At 40.1% G+C, this 13,209-nt stretch overlaps 1 protein-coding gene across 4 annotated transcripts in view; it reads left to right on the top strand.

Annotated features, from left to right (window-relative positions):
* The window catches only part of Pde1a (phosphodiesterase 1A), a 287,640-nt gene that overhangs the window by 51,951 nt on the left and 222,480 nt on the right, over positions 1-13,209 (top strand). The window lies entirely within an intron of this gene.

Below are 13,209 nucleotides of genomic sequence, written 5' to 3'. Positions count from 1 at the left end.
GAGAGAGAGAGAGAGAGAGAGAGAGAGAGAGACAGAGACAGAGACAGAGACAGAGACAGAGACAGACAGAGACAGACAGAGACAGAGAGAGACGGAAAGACAGAGACAATCAGTTGTGTAAAACAAACAGGAGGGATTCCAGGAAATAGTGTATCATTAGTAGGTTGTTCTGGGGGCTTTAAATGACGTATGGAAGAAATCCAGGTGGGCTAGGGAGGAGGCTGAGCTAAGAATACAGTTGGCCTAACTAGGTGTTCAGAAACCTCCATTCAGTTTCTGTCTCAAAGTCAGGGGCAGCCTTTAGGAGGCAATAAAGAACCAGGAACCAGAGCTCTCTTCTGACTTTGCTTTAAAGTTCCTGCTGTACTGAAAAGTCTTTACCTCCTGTTGTGATCAATATGATGTGTGTGTGTGTTTGTGTGTGTGTGGTCTGTGTGTGTCTGTGTGTGTCTGTGTGTGTTTGTATATGTGCACCTTTATCATAGAAATTAATTCAGTTTTATATTTAGTCAACACAGGTGTGTCCACACTGTACACACTCCTGGATGATTTGAAATGTCATGTTATTATGCACAGAATTTCCCACGAATAGTACTTTTGTACATAAAGTTAGAAGGCCAAAGAGTATCCACTTCTGTATTTGTTAGGCACTGGCAGAGTCTCTCAGGAGACAGCTATATCAGGTTCCTGTCAGCAAAATCTTATTGGCATCCACAATAATTGTCTGGGTTTGGTGGTTATTTATGGGATGGATCCCCAGGTGGGCAGTCTCTGGATGATCATTTCCTCAGTCTCTGCTCCACACGTTGTCTCTGTAACTTCTTCCATGAGTATTTTGTTCCCCCTTCTAAGAAGGATCGAAGTATCCACACTTTGGCCTTCCTTCTTCTTGAGTTTAATGTGGTTTGTGATGCTCACAGTCATCCATTGGACTGAGCCTAGGGTCCCAAATGAAGGAGCTAGAGAAAGGACCCAAGGAGTTGAAGGGGTTTGCAGCCCCATAGGAGGAATAACAATATCAACTAACCAGTACCCCCCAGAGATCTTAGGGACTAAACCACCAACCAAAGAGTATATATGGTGGGACTCGTAGCTCTCTAGCTGCATATGTAGCAGAGAATGGCCTAGTCGGTCATCAATGGGAGGAGAGGCCCTTGGTCTTGTGAAGGCTCTATGCCCCAGTATAGGGGAATGCCAGGGTCAGGAAGTGGGAATGGGTGGGTTGGGGAGCAGGGGAAGTGGGGAGGGGATAGGCAGTTTTTGGAGGGGAAATCAGGAAAGGGGATAACATTTGAAATGTAAATAAAGAAAATATCTATTAAAAAAAAAAAAAAAGAAAGCCAAAGAGTGTTTTGTGTTTCATTTAGAATTTTGTACAGTAAAAGAGGATTTTGGTACTGAGGTTGTCAGCTTAAAAAGACAAAAAGCACATTTGGATCATGGAGTCCACTGGCTTCCATAGCTTCGGCCTGCAAATAAACACTCTGCCATGAGTGTATGGTGGAGCAAAACTGAGATCACAAGCCAGGCAGCCACATAGAGAGATGAAGCTGTGCTTCAGTTCCTTCACAAGTCCCTCAGGGAGCTTATGGCCACCTGAAAGGTCACGCATCTGAAAATTCCACAGCTTCCCAGTCCGGCCTCCCCGGGGACCACATCTTCAGCAATGAGTTAACAAGGTTTCTTCAAGTCCCGCCTCAGTGGGAAGAATTTGAATGAGTGACTCTGCTCTTGGGCACAAAGCCTTGTTATATGGAGTGGGTGATGGGCTTAGTGACTAAGTCCTTCAGCTCTAACTTTGCAAGTTCTGCCTTGGTGGGTGTGCAACTCACTTGCAAGCATGACACTCATCCTCTACGACACTCATCCTCTGGCTGGTCCGGCTTCAGTAAAAGATGAGGTGGGAAATACCTTATTGTCACAATATCTTATACTAAAATATAATTCCTTGGTTAACTCAGCAGAAAAAAAAAATGATTTGGGGTTGGGGCTCAGTGTATCTAAGGCCTTGTGCACAGGCATTTAGACCCGAGTTCCAATCCTCAGCACTCGGGTTAGGCAGGCACAATTTCACAAGCACATAACTCCAGAACAAGGTACAGAAAGAGGTAGATCCCTGGGCTTGGTGGCCAGTTAGACTAGGGGAAATACCAAGCTACAGATGCAGTGAAAGATCGTTCATCACAAATAAAATGGAAAAATCATTGAGGAACCTAACCCAGGTCAGCCTCTGGACTCCACATAAATCCATATAACTAAGGACATAGACGACAACAGAGATACACATGCAGAGACAAATACACAGACACACACAAACAGGTACACACCCACACGCACACGCTGAAACAGACACAAATGTGCAAGCAAGCACAAGTGCACACACACACACACACACACACACACACTCACCCCTTGAGATCAGCTTTTGTTGTTGGTTAACAATGACTAAAGCCTTGGGTTGTCAGAAGTTAAACTATAATATTGTGGTTAAATATCAAGGACATATTCAAAAGAAAGCAAAAAGGTAAAACTGTAGTCTCTGCTGTGTAACCAACTTTCCAGCAGAGGCTTTGCTTTGCAGTGGGTGCCAAATGATGCAAGAAGAGAAAGGGCAGAGACACGTGGAGGAAAGCAGCAGAAAGCACAGTCTTCAGAATGTCCAGGCCAGGGAGGGGTCAGAAGACGGCAGATGCTCCGCAGGCTTTCGACTAGCAGCCTCATGGGCCAGAGCTGACAGCTGAAGCTCAGTTCTCGTCTTCCAGCCTTGATCTTCTGCATCCTGATGCCAGCAAAAGTGTAAGCAACCACAGTGTGGCCTGTTCACTGTGCAAGTGCAAGCCCATGATGACAGTCAACCTTCAGCTGTGGCTTAAAAGAGCAATAGAAATTTTATTGTTTGCTTATGCCTTATAACCAAGGTAGGGAGTATATAATGAATAACACATGTCAGAATTTTTTTTTTTAACAGAATTGCATTGGCAAAAAAAATGGCAAATATGCTATGTAAATAATTAAGCGAGGTGCTTATGATTATTGAATAATTAATTATTTTTATTCTCTGATAGATCAGTTAATGAGAGTATTTTGTCAATAGTATTTGTGAATTACACTTATACTCCCTACCTTAATTATAAGGCATTACCAAACAATAAAAATTCAGAGCTGAAGGTCAACTCTCATCATGAACTTGCATTTGCACAGTCATGTTACCATATATATGCTAATATGTTATTGTGTACTGATGTGAATTTACCCTTGGAGAGTACACATTTCTACAGTGTGGTGACTTGAATATGATTGAATTGAGGACCTTCACTAACTTCAGTGGGAATGTCAGCACACGAGTTAAAGCTATGTGTTGATTAGATTTGTTAGAAACAAAGGACTCGAGTATGTTGAGTTAGGCAATTTTGACATTCAACATTTTTCAGAAAGTGGCATACATTCGGGTAGGCACCCCCTTTTCTGTTTATAATTTAGAGACATACTTTTTGCAAATTTGAAAACATTTTTGAACTCTGTATAGTTTTATACATCATGACAAGCTTGTAGCTAGCAGTGGATAACATCAATGTGGCATCTGCATAATGGAAGCCTCATGATTTCCAAAGCAAGGCTCCTTGGAAACGAGAGAAACAAAGCAATAGCACGAATGCATGAGATGGATTCGCCCTGAACTAGTTTTTGATTTAATTAAATTACAAGGATTTTCATTTCCCTGGTAATGTATATTTTATTTAAAAAAAACATTTTTTTTTTTTTGAGAACTAGCTTGATGTCATTGGCATATTGTTTTCTGCCATAGGCCAATAAATTCCTTCTCATTGGCAAATAATGTATTTCGGCTCTTGGGCGAGGAAGAAAGGCCATGAACTGAGAGGTAGAGCTCAGCCGGTCCTGGATTCCAATCACTCCCAAAATTTTATAGCTTATTTCTTCTTCAATTTTGTACTTCATGCCTTATTTCTTTGTTGTTGTTGTTGTCCTTTCCCCCCTAATCCCCTGTTCTCTCTGGTTAGTAAATTTTTTGTGGATATCATTGTTTTTGGAAATATACTACATGTTTTGGATGTTTTTATTTCTCTTGGAGGTATTTGGCAATATGTGTCACTAAAGATAATTCTATGGACAGGAAGCATACGGGAAACTTGGGATCCGGACTTTACCCTTAGGGTGTGCTAGGTCCCGTGCTCAGTACTTATAGACTGATATTTTCATCTCTAATCTTGAGATTAATATATGAGGTGAAGGTCATCTTCTCTAACATGCTTTCTGTGTTAGTAGTTGGGCTTATAAGAATTCTACACGGATTATCTCAGTTGGTATAATTTAGTGTAATATCAGCTGAAGTCGAGTCACATTTAAAAAACAAATAATGCACACGGTATAGCAAATAATGCATAAATTACTGTGGATATTTTTTTTTATTTGTAACTATTTGGTCAACACTATTCTCAATCTCCTTTTCAAACATGCAAAGCAAGGAGCAGAACTATTAAGGAAATACTCTAGTATGAAATAGCTAGAGCCAATGTTAAAACCCAAGGCGCCTCCTTCCTACTTGTATGTATATTTGGGCTTCATGACTTTTCAGCAACAAAACCATAAACTAATCTGTCCACTGTTGAAGGCCTCTCAGAGACCATGACAAACAAACCCTTATGAAATAATATCCAGACAAGCACATCTTCCCTTGTTACGTTGCTATGATCTTGGCATTACTGGTCCTCCAACACCTTAGTAGTTCCTCCTCCAGTGAGGAATTAGGTGACACTTCTAAGGGGCTGCACTGCCTTCCTATTCACTCTTTCTGCTGTTCTTCATATAGACTTGTTTCCATTGAGGTGTCTTGGTTTTTTTTTTTTTTTTTAATCCTTAAACTTTTTTTTATTATATATTTTCTTCATTTATATTTCAAATGCTATTCTCAAAGCCCCCTATACTCCCCCCGCCCTGCTCCCCAACCGACCCACTCCCACTTCCTGGCCCTGGCTTTGTTTTTTTGTTTTGTTTTGTTTTGTTTGTTTTTCATTTTTGTTTGTTTGGTTGGTTGTTTTTTTGTTTGTTTTTGTTTTTGTCACAGCTGAGTTGATTATTTTTTTAATTTGTTTTCTGTTTTGGGCATATTTGCTTGGCTCAGCCTACATAGTTGGCAAATATATATTTTAGGATATGCTGTTGTACTGTGTTTCATCCATACACTTATTTCAAGATTTGATGATACTATTGTCCTAAGAGAATTGAACAGGATTCTCTCTCTTCCTCCTCCCTCTCCTCCTCCTCTCTCTGAGTGTGTATTGTATATACCTGTAGTATAATTCTGCAAACTTCTTTTTTAAAAAGATTTATTTTATTATTTATTTTATGCATGTAGATGTACAGATAGTTGTGAGCCTTCATGTCATTGTTGAGAATTGAAATTTTTAGGCCCTTTGCTCGCTCTGGTCAATCCCCCTCACTCCAGTTAACTTCGCTCGCTCAGTTCTTGCTTGCTCCAGTCCAAAGATTTATTTATTATTCTACATAAGTACACTGTAGCTGACTTCAGACACACCAGAAGAGGGCATCAGATCTCATTACTGGTGGTTGTGAGCCACCATGTGGTTGCTGGGATTTGAACTCAGGACCTTCAGAAGAGCAGTCAGTGTGCTCTTACCCGCTGAGCCATCTCACCAGTCCCAAACTTCTAATAGTTACTATTTTATACTTTCTGCTTGTATCTGAAAGCCTAGTGAGGAATTAGCTGAATTACTGGAGCAGAAGGGGACTTGGCTTTGCATGGCTACTTCGCCAGTTTTCTTGGATGACAACGCAGAGACAGAACAAAGTGATCTTTACAGTACCTTATTCAACTACACTATAATTAATGTCTGTACCCGTCAGGAAGGAGAGTCAGAGTAGGTTAGGACTGTTCTGTAGGCACATAAACTTTAAATTGAAAAAAAAAAATTAGTTTTCAGCCATCAAATCATACCAAACTAAATCAACATAGAACAGTGTTGAAAAGAACTGAGCGAAGCTTGCCGGAGGGTGCAAATTGGCTGCCACACACAGTCGTTAGCAGTGGGCGATGGATTCTGAGTGTGATGTGGAAAGAACAGACTGCTGGTTTGGAATACCTCTGGAGTGTTTCCTTTCAGCTCTAAATACCTGAGATTCTTCACAGTTTTCACAGCAGAGTGCCGGACCTATAATTTCTGCAGGGTTCTAAGAAGAGGCAAAAGCCTCATAATCATGCAGTTTCTGGATATCTGCAGTGAAACTGGGACAAAGGAAATTGTAAGCCAAAGCAAATAATTTGAAAGTACCTTTAACTGGCTTTCTATTAAAACGTACGAGATTAATAATCTAAGCATGAAGACTAAACAAATGAAATTTTATGTGTTTGCTTATTTGAATATATTTACTAATATGGTTGAAATTATCTCAACTAGGAAGAAAGGAAGGGAGAGAGCGAAAGTATCAGCAGCATGTCTAGGATGGATGGGAGGATGCTAAAATCTTGAGAGCACCAAGGATGCGCATAATCAGAAGTTCACCGGGATCCTAATGCAGAGTCAGGTCATTGAGAAGGAGCTGTGTTCACTACATGGCCACTGCTGGGGAACCTGCAGTGATGTCTTGACTGTGGTACATACATTGTGGCTAAGTTAACAAACCAAAGTTCAAAACAAAACAATGAACATCCACCTTGTGCTGGCGCGCCGTGTAGGAAAAAGAGGCACCTGTCTCCTGTTGACTTTCGTTCGTTCGTTTGTTTGTTTCCGAGACAGGGTTTCTCTGTGTAGCCCTGGCTGTCCTAGAACTCACTCTGTAGACCAAGCTGGCCTCGAACTCAGAAGTCCGCCTGCCTCTGCCTCCAAAGTGCTGGGATTAAAGGCATGTGCCACCATGCCCAGCTCTCTTGTTGACTTTCTTCAGCATATTTTATGAATGGAACTGAGATGCGCAAAGGTCATGAGGAACAGGGTGACATTTGATATTCATCCACTCATTCATCAGCCATTCATCTATTGCTGTTCTCTATCTTCTGGAAAATGATCTATGATATCTGCGATTTCAGTTTCAAATGATGAGTTTATTAAATCCATAGAAAGCAGAAGCAGAGAGAGAGAGACAGAGAGAGAGAGAGATAGAGACAGAGAGAGAGAGAGACAGAGAGAGAGAGACAGAGAGAGAGACAGACAGAGAGAGAGAGAGAGAGAGAGAGAGAGAGAGACAGAGAGACAGAGAGACAGAGAGACAGAGATAGAGAGGAAAAAATTAGCAAACAGCAAAGCATCATTAAAACAGGAGTTTGCAACTTCCAACTGAGAGGAGAAACCTGATTGAGAGAGCAAGGAAAGGCAATGGCATCAAACTAGGCCTTACAAATATCTTGGCAGGAGGGTGAAGCAGTCAGATGCTCCAGCATGAGCTCCCCCTGGCTGAAGTTCCACCTTCTCTCTTCTACCACAGGCGTTTTTTGTGCTGTGAGAAAAAACAACACTAAGGACTCTTAGAAGCAGTTTGCCTTCTAGGTGTTCTCAAGGATACACTGTTTTTACTCCCAGGCTGTTCTGTGATTTTTCTCTCCCTCTGTCACAGTCAGAAAGTTGAAGGGAACAGCTTAGTTCAGCAAAAGGATTGTTTTGGAAAATTCTTTGAGGTAAACAAGCTTGGGTCTGAAATAGGGAAGCTACCACACTTCCAGAGCGAAGTGGAAGTTTCTGGTTGTGTCATGTGATGCTGACTTGTTTGTGTGAGGCAGCCATATGTGATGTTTTCCTGAGGCAAGACCCATGAGAGGACACATGATGTTCGGTGAGAGTATAAATAGGACTTAGTGACAGTGATAGGATGCTTCATTGGTCTGGCTAATCTTCATTTCCTTGGGAGAGACTTAGCAGAGAACTCCTGACATCCCCGTTGGTTTTGATCACTTCTGACTGGTGCTGCTTAGGTGGAAGCCTGGCTGCTTCTGCTGAATTGTGCCACCACTGCTGATTCATGGCATCCTGACACTAATGAAGTAGACTGCTGGTATCCTGACAATGGAGAGTGAAATGGCTCCCACAGAGCTACACCTAAACAGGTCCACATCCCCTTGTCCTATTTACCATCTTCTCTCCCCTGCTTTTGCCCAGTGGACTAGAAGGGGAGTTGAAGAGTTTGAAAACCTTTATTAAAGTAGGTTTTGAAAAGTCTAAGGCTATATACCAGGACCAGCTTCTCAGTACAATGCATGGTATCCAAGTCTAGTGGGAAATTATGCCATCCATGGGCCTAAGAAACTACAATCTATAGTAGAAAGTGAGTCATGCCATAAGGAAGACTAAATATACTTGGTAGTTTTTCAAAGGGAGATAGGAGTGAACCCTGGAGAAAATGAAATTGGAAAGATTGCCTGTGAGCAGAGTTTGAAGGTTAGGAGTCAGAGACTGCATCCTTTGTCTTCAGGACCGCACCATCATATTCACTGAGACACACATTAAGTCTTGGTCTCCAAAGTGTTTCCTCAATAATTATGACTTGTTTTTGCATCCTTCCCTCAGCTAAAAGGGCTTCTTATACACTGAACCAGTGGGAACAAGAGCTGATGGCCAGAGTTTCTCGAGAGTCAGAAGTAGGAAGTTAAGTGTAGGATTGATGTCTGAAGAAAAAAATTCTGATTTATTCTGCTAGCCTTAAAATATATGGCCACAATGAAAGACCCACAATGTGAGGACTCCCCCACATTCTGACTCAGGAGAGGCGACACCCCAAATCACAGTCTTGATGCAAACAGCAAGAGGTTTATTCAGGAAAGACCAGTGCACTGGGGATGACTCGTATCCCACTCAGGGGTAGAGAAGTTGACCCCGAGTCCAAGGGGTAAGGGGTTTATAAAGGCAAAACCGCAAAGACCTAGCATTGGGCTATAGCATTTGGCCAGCTAGCAAGTTTGCATAACAGGTTTAAGGAAAGGTTAGAGTATTCTGTAGAAACATTTCCCAAAACAATGGGGCAAGTTAAACTTCTACTTTGTGGTCCTGGAACAATGGGGTGAGTTAAACTTCTACTTGGTGGTTAGTACATAGTGAGGTCTATTTTGGACACAGTCTAGGGGCTTAAATAATTTTTCACTCTCTCTCAGGATCTTTCAACACCTCCTATTCTACCACTTGGAAACACTACTCATAAATGACATGAGAAATTATCACATCAAAATTAAGTGTAAGAACAGTGAAGAACACTAAAAATTACTCTGGAAAACAACATGCAATAAAATATGAACAAGGGGTGTGTGTGTGTGTGTGTGTTTGAGTGTATGTGTCTGTGTATTTGTTTCTGTAAAAGAAAGCTTCTCATAGCAAACATTCCCCTAAAGGTCGTCCTGCTGAGCCCAACTGCAATTTAAATACAATTCTGGATTTTACGTATAGGCTAAGGTAGAAATTCATTGTATGTAGATGTATGTATTAAGCATTTATCTAAATGATCTAGTATCTATGTGTCTATATATGTATGTTTTATCTATCTACATCATCTATCATATATCTTATCTATCTATATCTATCTACTATCTATCTATCTATCTATCTATCTATCTATCTATCATCATCATCCTCATTTATTATTATTATAATTATTATCTAATCTATCAATCTATTCATCCATCATCTATCATTTGAAAAGCAGAGATGTTCTATCAAATAGTCATGGTTATTTCCCCATCTCTACAGATGAAGGAACTAAAACATAATTATTCTGAATAACTTCCTGAGTATCACTCATATTATTTGAAGAGTATCTGAGACTCAAATCCAAAGCAGGCCAATCCAGAAAGCCATGTTTTGTGTTCTACACTGGAGAATACTGCTGAACCATTTGAGGGCACTTAACCATTTAAACTGTTCGTTACACTTGTGTCATATATGCTTGTTAATTAACGTAACAATAGACTTAGCTTCTGTATTAACACTTTTTCTCCTTCTATTTCCATATACAAAGCAAACGTTTAATCTAGACAATTACTCTTTGCTTGGAGGTATCGGTTGTTAAATCTGATGCTGAATTTATTCTCCTTTTGTTTCTTTTGTTGTGACAAAATCATGACCAAAAGCAACTTATGGAAGGAGAGGATTTGTTTGGCTTACACTTTCAAGTAACAGTCCATTATTGAAGGAAGTCAGGTCAGGAACTCAAGGCAGGAACCTGAAGACAACTGCCTGCTATTCCATATAGCATTAATTCTAAGGAACTCACAGCTGAGGAAGTATAGCAGCTACAGTGCAGCAATCCCTTTGATTCGCCACTCGCAATCAGAATAATTAGCTTAGCTTTCTTACACAGTTCAGGACCACTTACCTAGGAAATGGTACTGAACAATGGACTGTGCCCTCCTACCTCAACAATCAAGACCCCACTCCCCCCTAAACACACACACACACACACACACACACACACACACACACACACACACACACATCATAGGCATGCCCACAGGCCAATTGAATCGAGGCAGTCACTCAACAAAACCTCACTTCTCAGGTGTCTCTAGGCAGTGTCAGGTTAACAGTTAAAACCAACAAGGAGATTTTCTCTCCAGTCACTGTCTAAGGCAGGGCCAGTCAGGAGTGCACAGGCCATAGAAGCAGCAGAACAGCTGGGGCAGTATCTATCCTTCCAGCCTACATCTGCACCCAGGAGGTGCAGCCCTCTGTGCATTGGTCTTGCCATTAGAGAGCTGGTCTCCCAGGAGTGCTGACTCAGGCTTACAGACTCATAGGAGGAATAAGCTCCAGCCAGAGACAGCAAGAACATCTAACAGCAGAGATTACCAGATGGCAAAATCTTACCAACAGAAACCAAGACTACTTGGCATCATCAGAACACAGTACTCCCACCACAGCAAGTCCTGGATACCCCAACACATGGAAAACCAAGATTCATAATTAAAATCATATCTCGTGATGTTGGTAGAGGTTTTTAAGAAGGACATAAATGACTCCCTTAAAGAAATACAGGAGAACACAGGTAAACAGGTAGAAGCCCTTAAAGAGGAAACACAAAAATTTCTTAATGAATTCTAGGAAAACAGCCAAGCAGGTGAAGGAATTGAACAAAACCATCCAGGATCTAAAAATGGAATAAAGAAATCACAAAGGGAGACAACTTTGGAGATAGAAAACCTAGGAAAGAAATCAGGAGCCATAGATGCAAGAATCACCAACAGAACACAAGAGATGCAAGAGAGAATCTCAGGTACAGAAGACTCAAAGAAAATGCAAAATACAAAAAGATCCTAACCCAAAACATCCAGGAAATTCAGGAAATAATGACAAAACCAAACCTAAGGATAATAGGCATAGATGAGAATGAAGATTTTTCAACTTAAAGGGCCAGCAAATATCTTCAACAAAATTGTAGAAGAAAACTTCCCATACCTAAAGAAAGAGATGCCCATGAACATACGAGAAGCCTACAGAACACCAAATAGTTTGGACCAGAAAAGAAATTCCTCCTGTCACATAATAATCAAAACACCAAATGTACAAAAAAAAAAAAAAGAAAGAAAGAAAGAAACAAAGAAAGAAAGAAAGAAAGAAAGAAAGAAAGAAAGAAAGAAAGAATATTAAAAGCAGTAAGGAAAAATGGTCAAGTAACATATAAAGTAGACCTATCAGAATTATACCAGACTTCTCACCAGAGACTATGAAAGCTATAAGATCCTGGACAGATGTCATACAGACCCTAAGAGAACACAAATGCCAGCCCAGGCTACTATACCCAACAAAACTCTCAATTACCATAGATGGAGAAACCAAAGTATTCCATGACAAAACCAAATTTATACAATATCTTTCCACAAATACAGCCCTTCAAAGGATAATAAATGGAAAACTCCAACACATGGAGGGAAACTATGCTTTAGAAAAAGCAATAAAGTAAACTTTCAACAAACCTAAAGAAGATAGCCACATGAACAGAATTCAAACTCTAACAAGAAAAATAACAGGAATCAGCAATCACTGGTCCTTAATACTTCTTAATATCAAAGACTCAATTCCCCAGTGAAAAGAAATAGACTGGCTACATAAACAGGACTCAACAATTTGCTGCATTCAGGAAACCCACCTCAGTGACAAAGACAGACACTACTTCAGGGTAAAAGGCTGGAAAACAAACTTTTAAGTAAATAGTCCCAAGAAACAAGCTGAAGTAGCCATTCTAATATTGATTAAAATCAACTTTCAACCTAAAGTTATCAAAAAAGACAAAGAGGGACACTTCATACCAGTCAAAGGTAAAATCTACCAAGATGAACTCTCAATTCTGAACATCTATGCTCCAAATGCAAGGGAATCCATATTCATAAAAGAAACTTTACTAAAGCTCAAAGCACGTATTGCACTTCACACGATCATAGTGGGAGATTTCAACACCCCACTTGGACAGGTCATGAAAACAGAAACTAAACAAAGACACAGTGAAACTAACAGAAGTTATGAAACAAATGGATTTAACAGATATCTACAGAACATTTTATTCTAAAACAAAGGACGTACCTTCTTCTCAGCACCTCATGGTACCTTCTTCAAAACTGACCATATAATCAGTTACAAAAACAGGCCTCAACAGATTTAAAAAAATGTTGAAATAATATCATGGATTCTGTCAGCTCACCATGAACTAAGGCTGATCTTCAATAACAACATAAATAATAGAAAGCCCATATACACTTGAAAGGTGAACAACACTCTACTCAATGAAAACTTGATCAAATAAGAAATAAAAAAGGAAATTAAAGACTTTTAAGAGTTTACTGAAAAAGTAGCCTAAACATATCCAAACTTATGGGACACAATGAAAGCATTCCTAAACTCATAGCTCTGAGTGCCTCCAAAAAGAAATTGGAGAGAGTATACACTAGCAGCTTGACAGGACACCTGAAAGCTCTAGAACAAAAAGAAGCAAGAGGAATAGCCAGCAGGAAATAATCAAACTCTGGGCTGAAATCAACCAAGTGTAAACAAAAAGAACTCTACAAAGAATCAACCAAACCAGGAGCTGGTTCTTTGAGAAAAATCAACAAAATACATAAGCCCTTAGCCAGCCTAATTAGAGGGCATTGGGACAGTATCCTAATTAGCAAAATCAGAAATGAAATGGGAGACATAACAACAGAATCTGAGGAAATCCAAAAAAATTCATCAGATCCTATTACAAAAGCCTATACTCAACAAA

This window comes from Mus pahari, chromosome 3 (genome assembly GCF_900095145.1).
Source record: "Mus pahari chromosome 3, PAHARI_EIJ_v1.1, whole genome shotgun sequence".
In the NCBI taxonomy this organism is placed as follows: domain Eukaryota; kingdom Metazoa; phylum Chordata; class Mammalia; order Rodentia; family Muridae; genus Mus; species Mus pahari.
Note: the sequence above shows the minus strand (reverse complement) of the source record. Positions and strands in the feature narration are given on the sequence as shown.